This window comes from Cynocephalus volans, chromosome 7 (assembly GCF_027409185.1).
Source record: "Cynocephalus volans isolate mCynVol1 chromosome 7, mCynVol1.pri, whole genome shotgun sequence".
Taxonomy (NCBI): Eukaryota; Metazoa; Chordata; class Mammalia; order Dermoptera; family Cynocephalidae; genus Cynocephalus; species Cynocephalus volans.
This window is the reverse complement of record NC_084466.1, coordinates 133,105,002-133,117,801: the sequence shown is the minus strand read 5'-3', so window position 1 is coordinate 133,117,801 and position 12,800 is coordinate 133,105,002.

Below are 12,800 nucleotides of genomic sequence, written 5' to 3'. Positions count from 1 at the left end.
AGGTTAAAAGAATATGAAAAAAATCTCACTTATGATAAATGTTAACTAAAAAAGTCGGATAAGGGGCTGGCCAGTTAGCTTACTTGGTTAGAGCATGGTGCTGCTAACACCAAGGTCACGGGCTTAGATCCCCATAGTGGCCAGCCACCAAAAAAAAAATGTGTGTGTGTGTGTGTGTGTGTGTGTGTGTACAGGATAAAGAATATTGTACAAAGTGGCTGCAATTATGTTAGAGGGTCTATGCATAGGAAAAGATAGATGGGAAGAAAGTACAATGGTGGTAATAAAATGATTGGATTCTAGGTGGATTTTTTTCCTCTTTGTTATTTTTCAGATTTCCTTTAGTATACTCATGCTACCTTTATAACAACAAATACCATAAAAGAGAAAGAATCCTGGTGGGAAGTAACAAAGGCCTGGGTTAAGGTATTTGTGTGGGACTGGGAGAGAGGAAAAGGAATGGATACAATTTGGGTGCTCCCTGAATTTTGGGTGGTGAGTGGTTGGGCAGGATGAAAAGCAATGCCAGCATTTGGAGGACACTGGTGCCATGTACTCAAGTGGGCAATTCTGGAGGAATCATGCACGTGGCTCAGAGCATGGGCTCCTGCAATAGACACCCCTGTTTTGAATCATGGCCCAATCTTAATAGGTGGGTAACCCTGAGCAAATTATTTAACCTCTTTGAGCTTGTTTCCTAATCTCTAAAATGGGGATAATAATGGCATATATCTTATAGGATTGTTAGGAGGATGAATTGATATAGAACATTTAGAAAGTATCTGTCACAGGGGCTGGCTGGTTAGCTCACTTAGAAGAGTGTGGTCCTGGGCCGAGCCCACGGCGCACTTGGGAGAGTGTGGCGCTGGGAGCACGGCGACGCTCCTGCCGCGGGTTCGGATCCTACATAGGAATGGCCGGTGCACTCACTGGCTGAGCACCGGTCACGAAAAAGGCAAAAAAAAAAAGAAGAGTGTGGTGCTAACACCAAGGTCAAGGGTTTGGATGCCCATACTGGCCAACTGCTCAAAAAAAAAAAAAAAAAAAAGGTACCTATGACAGAATAAACTTTCTTTTTTTGGCTGACTGACTGGGATCCAAACCCATGATCTTGGTGTTATAAGGCTATGCTCTAAACAACTGAGCTAAACAGCCAGCCAGCCCAAACTTTCAATAAAAATTAGCTGTTGTAATATGCCCGGCATCCCTGGGAGATCAGGGGCTAAGACTTCTCTGTCCCCAGCCACCCACCTGACCAAAAATAGTTACTCCACCTCCCCTCCCTCAGGCAGCCCACTATCAGGAGGATGCCACAGGAGTGGGAATGAATGGGACCCTGAGGTGCAACATGTGAGAGGATTAGAGTGGGCAATGGAGTAGAGTTAGGAACTAGGAAATTGCAAATTAAGTAGGCTGGACTAGAAGTAAAGCAGAGAGGCCCTGGAGCACCCCATTGGAGCTCTCCTGTCCGATGTTGGTTTATCAGGATGCTTTCTGGCTGGCTTAAGGAGGATCATGGGAGGGGCTGTCCCCCTTCGCCCAACAGGTGCTGCTAATTGGGTTAATTTTGCTTTCTCCTCCACCTAGGCCTAGACTTGCTGAGAGCATAAAAAACAAGAAGGACAACTAGTAGGAAATCCACTAGAAGATGAGGGGAGCTCTGTTTGCAGGTGTGGCCTCCAGAGGCCTCTCTGCCACCTCCCCTCCCTGCCCTGCACACACAGGATGTCTGGCTGAAGCCTAAGACCGCATTCCCTCCGGCCTTCCTCCCAGGTCCTGCAATACTTGGCTGAAAAAAAATTTTTTTGGCTGACTAAATAACATGCCTGGTTTTAGCCTTCATCTTTGTTCTGGTGCTCTTCCTATCCAGCCTCAGCCTGTCCACTGCCACCTGTGCGGGTTCTGCATGGGCTGTTTGTTCCATCAGCACCGTACCTAGGGCCTCCTGTCCACCTGCTTCCTGCTGGCCATGACCACACTCCTCCTATGTGGCAGTTGCCCTTCCCCTACCCAGTGCCCACCCTTCATTTCTGAAAGCTGATCCCTCAGGCTAAGAGCCACCTCTGGTCTCCTCGGGGAGATCCCAACCTAACTTAGGACCCTCGACACCTTGTGCAACTTTCTCCCCACTTGGGCTTTTTTTCCCCATCCCTCCAAAAACTATCCTCTTTCATTACCAAGAACTCACCAAACCCAACCACTGCCCACACTCTATCTCCTCTCCCATTTGGCCCTGACCCCTCTTTCCATTTTTCTCTCTCATCCCTGACCCCCACCTCCATCCATCCATTCCTAACTTTCGTACTTCCACCTGTCCCCTACTTCATTCTCCTCTCCTGACTCTCTACCCCGTCCCCATTCTGACCCAGCATGGAGTTTCCTACCCCACTCCCTCCTTCTGCCTTGTCTCCCCAGGGGCTGGAACATCTGCAGGTTTATAATAATGAGGCCACTTCCTACAGCAGCTACTCCCTCAGGAACAACATGTACAACCTTCACCCCTTCCTTAAGTCCATCCTCCAGGCACAGAGGGGACTTAACTCTCCCTCCACCCCTAGGAATTTCCCTCTGTGCCACTGTAGTGGATTGAATTATGTCCCCCCAAAACTTACTGAAGCTTGAATTGTGACCCCCCAAGTCAGGTATTAGAAACTTGGCCCCCACTGTGACTGTTAAGAGGGTGGGAAATCCTATTATAGTAATTGAAAGGTGAGGTCTTGAAGAGGTGATTAGATTGTAGGACCATGCCATAGTGAATGGATTAAAAATGGTGGTCAGGGGCGTGGTTCTGAGGGCTTTAAAAGAAGAAAAGAGTCTGTCTTTCTCTCTCTCTGCTCTCTCTGCTTCCACCATCTTGCAATGTCAGACCCCTGGGTCGCTGTTGCCACCACCAGATGGACTTTGGACTTCCCAGCCTCAGAAACTGTAAGCAATAAATTTTGTTTTTCTTTATAAATCACCCAGTTGCACATTATTTTGTTATAAGCAACAAAAACAGACTAATATAGCCCCTAACTCCAATCCCATCCACACTCCAGAATCCCAGCCTCCCAGAGCACCTGGGGTCACACCCATGGGGATGTCAGATTCCAGGCATCACAATCCCAGACATGAGACCCCAGCCCACCCAATCTCGTTTCTCTGGAACCCCAGCCCACCCAATCTCTTTCTCTGTCCCTTCTTCCTAGGGATCATTTCTGGGCAGGGAGCCCTCTTTCCTCAAACTTTCCTACTTTTTAAAATATACTCCTGGTATATAAACACTATCTATGGATAGGAGCCCATCAGAAAAATCCAATCCAAACTGCTGAGTGAGTTGGAAATAGCCTGCACTGGGACTGGGAGAGTTGGGACTCCGGTGGTTCACTGTCATCCTGTCTCCCCCAGACCTGGATCCTTGCTGGGGATCCACATTTGGATTGAAGAATGCCAGGATCCTTGTTTGAGCTGATTGGGAGTGAGTAGCCAAGAAAAGCCTAAATCCCCATACCAACCAGCTGCCAAAAAAAAAAAGAAAAGAAAAAAAGAAAAGCCTGGACAAGCTTGGCTCCACTGGGATGTGTTTGGCGAGTAGCTGGAGGTGAGCAACCCAAAGCAGGCTCAGTAAAAAGTAGTTTGAGGCCCACACTGATATAGTCAGGACCCTCAAACTGGAAAAACAAATGCTTTGGAGGGAGGCACAGCTATTAGGTTTGAATCTTGCTTCAACCACAATGGAGTTGCATCATTGGTACATTTAACCTAGTGCAGTACAGTCATGTGCACTCAGAAAAGGGCAATTCCATTCCCCCCCCCTTTTTTTTTTTGGCTGCTAGCTGGTACAGGGAGGGCAATTCCATTTTAAACATCTGGCAGGGTGAGAAGGGATGTAGCATCTTAGTGACACTGAGTGTGAATTTAGTGATTCAAACATTTTTAACACAACATGGACCCTAAAAGCAAGCCAACTTCCAAAACTTGTGTTCAACCGTTAAAAGAGCAATTTGTTCCAATGATGGAAGAAAAACGGACTGAATTGGACTTATTGAGAGACTGGGTCTACTTTATTTTATGGATGATTTAAGGAGTTTTTATGGTTAATTTTGACAATATTCAATTTTTGACCTATGCATTGACTTTGTAATCTAATCTCTTTGTACAATATAATTCTGCTCTACTTACTTTGTGACCTTTTCCCAGTCATTTTACTTTTGAGCCTCTGTTTCCTTTTGTGTAAAATAGAGTTAGAGAAACTGATCTTAGAGATCCCTAAAGTTCCTATTAGTGAGGGGCCAGCCCGTGGCTCACTCGGGAGAGTGTGGTGCTGATAACACCAAGGCCATGAGTTCGGATCCCATATAGGGATGGCCGGTTAGCTCACTGGCTGAGTGTTGTGCTGACAACACCAAGTCAAGGGTTAAGATCCCCTTACCAGTCATCTTTAAAAAAAAATAATAATAATAATAAAATTCCTATTAGTGCCCTCCGAGGGATATGTAAAGAATTTATGGCTTAGGGCCAAGCCCGTGGCGCACTCGGGAGAGTGCAGCGCTGGGAGCGCGGCGACGCTCCCGCCGCGGGTTCGGATCCTATATGGGAATGGCTGGTGCACTCACTGGCTGAGTGTCGGTCACGAAAAAGACAAAAACAAACAAACAAACAAACAAACAAAAAAGAATTTATGGCTTACAGTTTTCTCCACATTCAATCTCTCTTTTAATCCTCAAAACTGTCCTGTAAGGGCCAGCCTGTGGCTCACTCGGGAGAGTGCAGTGCTGATAATGCCAAGACCATGAGTTCGGATCCTATATAGGGATGGCCAGTTAGCTCACTGGCTGAGTGTGGAGCTGACAACACCAAGCCAAGGGTTAAGATCCCCTTACTGGTCATCTTTAAAACAACAACAATGGGCCGAGCCTGTGGTGCACTCGGGAGAGTGCGGCGCTGGGAGCGCAGTGACGCTCCCGCCGTGGGTTCGGATCCTATATAGGAATGGCTGGTGCACTCACTGGCTGAGTGCCGGTCACGAAAAAGACAAAAAAAAAAAAAAACCCCACAACAACAACAAAAAACTGTCTTGTAAGGTAGATACTGTTATCTTTTCTTTTTTATGGCTGAAGATATCAAGGCTCAGGGAGGTTAAGAAAGTTACCTGAGGTTACACAGCCAATAGGTGGTGATAGTGGGATTAAATTCTTATAAATTCTTATCCAGTGAGCCTGCAGGTACACTACTAACAGTTCAGAATGCAATCCAAACAGGGTCAGAAGCATAGAGAAATGTCCCAGATCTGTGTGGACAGGTGGGTCTGGGGCTTGAAGAAACATCCTTAAAATGGAAGGATGCAATTTTACATACACTTCATTTGCTTTATAAGTTTCAATGCTCTCAGTCCTTTGGTCACACATTTGCCTTCCCCAAATCCAACATTAAAATCCTGCAGCTAGGGCAGTCCAGCCCCTATCTTGGAGCTGAGGGGTTACCTGGATCCATGGGGAAAGGGGAAGGGTGTTAGCCTAAGGCCTGCAGACCTGTCTCCTTTCTAGTCCCAGCTCTCTCATCTGCTAGTCGAGGAGCCAATCTGCCTGTTTGCAGCTTCGTTTTCTCATCTTTAATATGGGTATCATAACCCTTGCCCTGTGGGCTTCAGGGAGTAGGAAGATCAGATGAAGTGCCTGATAGGGAGGTGCTTTGAGCTATGAAATGCTCTTTAGTGTATATGGGATGAAGGTGGGTAAAAGTTATCCAAGGAGTCCCCAGAATCGTGGCCCAAGCTTGGTCTGGCAGAGCAATGCCTCCCTGGGCTGGGTTAAAAACCAGGTCTTCTTTCCACTCTCCATGCCAGGCTGTAGGTCTGGTTTATTGTTTTTGGCTCCTTTCCTAGCAACCAAGGCTTCAAAGAAGGTTCTGTAGGGTATTTGAACCTTGCCCCTCAGCTTACCAGGGAGAGGGACCAACTGAGTCAAGAGCTTCAGACCCTGGGCAGCAACATCTAGACAAGTAAAGGGAAAAGTAAAGGGAGCTCTGCCAGCAAGTGCAAGTTCATGGCCTAAAGTTCACTCTCAGCCTGAGCCTGGTGAGGGACATCCTGAGACCCTCAGCTGTTCATTGCCGTCCTGAGCCTGCACCAGAAATGATAGCCTGTACCCAAGATATACACCCCATTCTTAGGGAACTGTGGTCTGCTGAGGGAGACCTCCTCACTCTTGCACAGCATATTAATTTCTTTGTCTGCTGTAACAAATTACTACAAACGTGGTGGCTTACAAGAGAAATGTATTCCTCCACAGTTCTGGAGGCCAGAAATCCACCACTAAGGTGTCAGTAGCATCAGTTTGTCCTGGAGGCTCCAAGGGAGAGTCCCTCCCATGCCTCTTTCCTAGCTTATGGTGGCTGTTGGCAATCCTTGGTGTTCTTTGGCTTGTAGACCCACCACTGCAATCTCTGCCACTGTCTTCACATGCCCTTCTCCTTCTGTGTCTCTGTGTTTTCTCCTTTTTTATCTTATAAGGATACTTATTATTGGATTTAGGGCTTGTCTTAATCCAGAATGATCTCCTCTTGAGATCCTTACCTTAATTACACCTGCAAGGACCTGTATCCCAAATAAGATCACATTCTGAGGTTTTGGGTGGACATATCTTTTGGGAGTCACAACTCAACTTGCTATGACGGTACCTCAAAAGCTTTGTGGAAGAATAGAATTGAAAGATAATATGAATCTTTCAGTGAACTTTTTTTAAAAAAATGATGACCAGTAAGGGGATCTTAACCTTTGACTTGGTGTTGTCAGCACCACACTCTCCCAAGCGAGCCACGGGCCGGGCCTTCCATGAAGTTTTTGAAGTACCCTCATACAAGGATGCTGAAGTTTGATGTGGAAGACCTAACTGTCTTAGAGTCCTCAAGTCTTAGAGGAGAAGTCTGCCTGTACTTTAAGAAGCCCCTTTATGTAGGAAAAGACTGGTTTCCAGCATGGTCCTCAAGAGTCTTCAAAATGAGACAAGCCCACAAATCTTGGTGACAGGGAAGGGTTAGCACTGGCAGAATCCAAACCACTAATCTCTATAGAAAATGTGAGGACATTGGTGATCTATTCATGTCAGAATGTGGAGGGGGAGGCAAGGGGAGTTTCTGCCTGCACAAGGCAAGTGAGGCAAGCCAGACACTTGGCCCTAATCTTTGCCCACCCTCTTTTTACTTTGTTCAGCTCCCAAATGTGAATGAGCTGATATTATTGTTAAATACTTTTTTGAAAATAATCCCCACATGATCAACAACAAAGTGGGACTGTTCCCTTGGTTGGGAGGTGTACTAATATAGATGGGGAAGCCATCAGGGTTAAACTCCCAGAAGGGTCCTTTTGCAAATCCAGGCTACCTCCCTGAGCCCCGTTTTCTCCTTGCAAGGTTTAGCCATTCAGCTGGGCTCCTTTCCTTTCCACTCTGAGGATTCTTTTTCTGAACTGGAAGTCTTATAAGACTTCCATATAAATAAGGACTTCCATATATATATATATATATATATATATATATATATATATATATGTCCATATAAATCTCCCATGCCCTCTTTCTTCCTTCCTACAAGCTACAAGAGCCTCAGCATGATTACTGTCTACCCATTCAATCCCTGGGGCTCCTCACCCCTCTAGACTGGATGTCAAGTGGGGCACCATATCCCAGACCTCCCCATACTTCTTTGCTGTCCCCGTTCAGATCTCCCGAAAGACAACTACATGGTATCCTTTTCTCTCAAGGATTTTACAGTCGATCATTTTGCGGAAAGAGACCCTGGGTTACCAAGTTGCTAGCCTAGGGAAGGTGTGAAAAAATGTTTTGTTTGTTTGGTTTTTTTGGTGGCTGGCAGGTATGGGGACCCAAACCTGTGACTGTGGTGTTACCAGCAACACGCTCTCCCAAGTGAGCTAATCTGCCAGTCCAGGTGTGAAAATTTAAGAAACCTAGCAAACTGACAGAGCTGGGAGGAGCAGGACAGATTTGGGACTGACTGAGATCTGCTCCCCTTTTGTTTTCTTGATGGTTGCTCAGTTGTCACCACTGTCATGCCCCTTGGAGCTCACCTTCCAAAAAATTAGTCACAGAGGAAGAAATGGATTGAACACAGGCTCTCTTCCTGGTGTTCCCTCATGCCAAGCACACAGGCCCCCTTCACATTAAGGGTCTCACTGCTGATAATTCAGGGGATGATGGCCAAGGCTAACAAAAGTGTCAAACATGAAGTCAAGAACCCACTTCCAGTTCTAGTTAAACTTGCTATTAGAAAGAAAACCATGCTCCTTCACAGTTTCAGTAGAGGGATCTCCTGAGGCCTCCTGGGAAGGTGCTGCATTCTACAAGGAGAAACCATATCCTTTATTGAAGAAGCCATAAAAATTTAGGAAATCCAACCGGTATCCCTGCTCTGTCTTCCTGACTCCCTTTCTCTGGTTCGATGATCCTTTTGGTTATCCACTTCCAACCTTTCTATGCTGCCTCCACAAGGCAAGTGAGACAATTTGCCTCACTTGGAGCCAATACTCTGGAGCCATTTCCATCTCCTTTTCCAAAGCAGCCCTTCTCTTATACCCAGTAAAAGCCACATTATGTCTTTTCCTTTCCGAACACTTACAGGGGAGACCTACTCATTGAGGAACTGACTAGGGTCTAAATAGTGTGGTGGAGGGGGAAGTGGCTACTGATGTGTCCCTCCTACTCCCTAGGCTCCCCATAAATCCCGTACCCCATAATGGTCCTCCACTATTCCCAAAGTGGCTATGAGAACAATAAGCCAATCTAGTCAGTGATGAGTGGTCATGTGATTTCCCCTTTGGACAGCTATCTCAGTGATATCCATGTCAGTGTCTCCCCTGCCTTGGCCCTGGCCCTGGCCTGGCTTCCTCAGGGTCCCCCTGACCCAATACCTCCCCTCAGTTTTTCCTTCTCTTCCCCTGCTGTGACTCCCAGAACCCTTCTGGAGCCTTCCCACTCTCTGCATTAGGGCTCTATCCACCTCTCCAGGAAAGACCTACTCCCCAATTCTGAGGCTCTAGGCTGTTCTTAGAGCTTGCCTGGGGCTGTTAGGGTTGGGGGCAATGCCCACTTTTTCCCAGAATAAAACAAAAATAATAGACTTTGCAACGACTTCATGTCACCTTGGAATCTCAATGGCTGCCAAAGCCTGAGGACCTGAAACCTATGAAAGACCTGGACAATCTGGTCCTCCAGAGCCTCTGGGAGGCCCCGGAAGCTTAGCCTCAGCCCCCTCACAGCTCCTTCCCTTTTCCTCTATTCCCTAGATAATGGAAACTTCTGGGAAACCATATCTAGCCCAGCTGGCCCACTGGCTCTATGCATTGGCCATAATTCTGGTGAGAAGCCCCAAGGGACCCCCTCTCTGCCCTTCATCCATCCTCTCAGCATTCGTCCCTGAGAGCCTCCTCTACTCCCCAGAGTGAGGATATTTCCCTGCCTCTCCCTCCCAGACCCTACTCCCCACTCCCATCTGTCTGTCTCCTTTTTCTTCTCTGCTCCTGGTCCAGCCCCATCTTCTTATTCATCTCTTTGATTCTGTCTCTTCTTACCTTTGTTCTTGTTCTTTTTCTGTCTTGTTCCTGTGCAGAGACCTACGGAGCCAGGCCCAGGCCCTCTCTTTGGGAATTAGAGGAGAAACCACTCAAAGAACTCTATTCACAACTGGTGAGTGACCCTGGACCTCACAGCCCGCTTCAGCCTCTCTCCCCGCGTGAATTTTTGTTTATCAGCAGAAATGGAGACCCATACAATAATAGTATAAGCACAATTTACAATTCATGTAGCCCATTAACCTTGAAATTGTGATTCTCAAAAAGCTTTTTTTCCAGGGGAATTCACCTCCATTTCATATTTGTGCATAAAGTGAGACTTTATTGCTTTTGAATAAGGCCCGAGATCTTATTCCTGTATTTCAAATTCATATAAAACATGACCTCCTTGTGTCCTCCCAGGAAACTCCGCTGCGCCCTCAACTTCCTCCCCAGTTGGGCCAAATTATTGAAGTCAGTCTGGTAGCTGGAACAGAGTTCCAATGTTGGAGAGGAAGAATCCAGGCAGCTCAGGCCCCCTTTCTTTTGGGTGATACCATCCTTGTGCTAGTCCAGGACCCTTTCCCCTTTCCATTCTCTCCTGACTTCCTCTCCTCCGTCTCCTTTCTTGTCCTCAGAGAACCTTGATTTACTACCTCCTGAGGCTTCCTCAGTCCTCAGTTGAGAAATGGGTAGTGTGTGTATGTCTGAGGGTAATGGGTGGAACCGGCAGTGACAAGAGTAACCACCAGGGGGAGCCTGTGCCTAAGAAGAGGTTAAGGTGCGGGGGGCGGGCCTAGGGGAGCCATCTGAGGATTTTTCTTTCCTTCTTTCCAAGGTAGTAAGGGTGCCAAGCATTCCAGCCTGTGGTGGCTCCCTATAGAACTGGGAGTCTAGAGCTGCCCCCTCCCCCTTCTTTTACTCTCCCTCTTTTTTCCTGACCATCCAGGTCATTGTGAACCAAATTCTGGTGCATCTTCTCAATGTGGAATAATTCCTAAGGACACATCCCCTGAAATGCCATTTTCAACTTGGGGATCAATATTCCAGTTCTTTGACTTCAACCCACAACTCCCACTATCCCCCACTGTCCATCTCTCCCCTGGAACCTCACTGACTTGGGCTTTCCCATTCTTACTCTTCTAGCTTGGCAATCACAGGGCCAGTCCTTCACCCAACCCCATTTATGTAACGGTTATATCCATTCCTTCCATTCTGATCCCAACTCCCAAATGGCCTCTGCTCAGTGGCTTCCCCACCTCCCGCCCCTGCCCCAGGTGGCGTGGTTCTTCACTCAGATCTACCTGACTTACTTCCATCAATTTCAGGTCTGAATCAACAGAAAAGTCTGGCTTATGGGAAAAGGGAAGAAAGCCAGAGAATCTCTCACCCCAGGCTATAGGGACCAGTTAGTTCCCACACTGACAACAGTAATTGAAACTACTATGAGCCTGGCATTGTGATACATGCTGAAGATACGAAAATACAAATAACCATGGTCTCTGCCCTCAAGGAACTTGTATATTAATCAGAGAGACTAACAAATAATGAGGCAATCAACAGAAAAGAAGTGTAGCTGGAGGGAAGACTGGAAAGAAAGGCAGGGCCAGATATTTGTTAGGAGTTTGGCCTGTACTCTGAATATTGAAGTAGGTGCTGAACTTGATCAGATTTGCTTGTTACAATACTCTGGGTAATCAAGGTTAGATTTGAGGAGATAGGGATATGAATTAGAAAGCCATGGCTGGCCTGTTAGCTCAGTTGGTTAGAGTGCACCCTTGTAATACCAAGGTCAAAGGGCCAGCCACCAAAAAAAAAAAAAAGCCACTATAACATTCTCAATGACAGACAGACAGGGTAGGCCAAAGGCAGGTCAGGGTCAGGAAGAGAGCAGAGTGATCCTTGGACACTGGCCCCCTCTGGCCACCAGGTCCAATTTCTGGCAGGTCACAAGTAGAGGAAGGGGTAGGTTCTCATCTCTAATCCTTACAGGTTGGAGAAGAGTTGGGTCACTGTAGTTCTGTGGTCTGGTCATAGGGCAGCATGGAGACTGTGGTCTGTGTTCAAACAGTGGATCCCTTTGTGAGGGAAAGGAGGTGGAGAACTAGGGCTGGCAAGGCTGAGAATATGGGTGGGCGGTAGGGAGATGAAAAGGGAAGACTAGGCCCTCAAGGCCACATACACAGGTAGAGGAGCCTTAGGCTTTCCTTCTCCTCCTTTGCCCACAATGCTGGTTTTGCCTGCATTGTGCTCCTCTTTACTGGCTTTATCTTCACCTTCAAGTTTTCTGGAAGCTACTGCCATGTGAACCTGAGAGAGCTCTAGAGGTGAGGCACACCTATGGAAAAGCTCCTGTCCACTGGCCTAGGATCTCCCCCTCACCTACCCAGGGACCTCAGACCCTCCTAATCCTCCTGCCCAGGGACCTTGTCCACTGCAGAAAAACTTCATCCCCCAAACTTCTCCCTTTTCTCAGGCACCCAAGGTCAAGAACCTCAGCTCCTGGATCTCCCCTTTCCTCAGGTCCCAACATCTTGTACTGTGCTTTTTACAAAAACCTCAGACTTGGGATCTCCACCACCTATTCAGAGACCTCTGGCTCAGGAAGACCACACTGGGCCATCTCTCTGAAGACCCTCTCACACACTACACCAAAACCTAGTCACATGATGATATCTGTATACCTAAACTATTCTCCAAAGTCCTGAGACTCAGTTTGGAATCACTTGCACCTTCCACATTGGAGGTGGGGGATGAGCAAGGGCTAGTGTATTCAAGTACCTAGCCTGTAAAAGCAGGTAAAAGCTACTAAGTCCATTTGCTCCTCTCAGAGTTGCCTGGCTGAATGGCCTCCTTTCAGAGGCTCCACTAGTGAGTGGCCCCAAGGAACTTCCTTGAGCCACACAACTCAAAGGAAAAACCTGGCCTCCTTCCCTTGCCCATGCCTATGCCTCCAGTGGCCCACTGAGTATAATTCTTTCTCCTCCAGGCACAGAAGGAGGCCCAAGCCAAATCTCAGGCTAAGAAGCAACCATGATTCAGCAAGATCATGAACAGGAAGTAGCTTCGTGATTTTGTCCATCCCCAGCTTCCCACTGAGAAGCCATAATGGGTTCAGTCTCAAGATCAAGAGGAACCCCTCCCAGACCAGGAAGGGGCTGAGGTGGTGGCTGAGGAAGGAACTGTCACTAACCTGGGAAAGCTGTAGCTTAAGGGCCAGTTGCTTGACTCCAGATGTTGGTAGAGAGCCTGGCTTGAA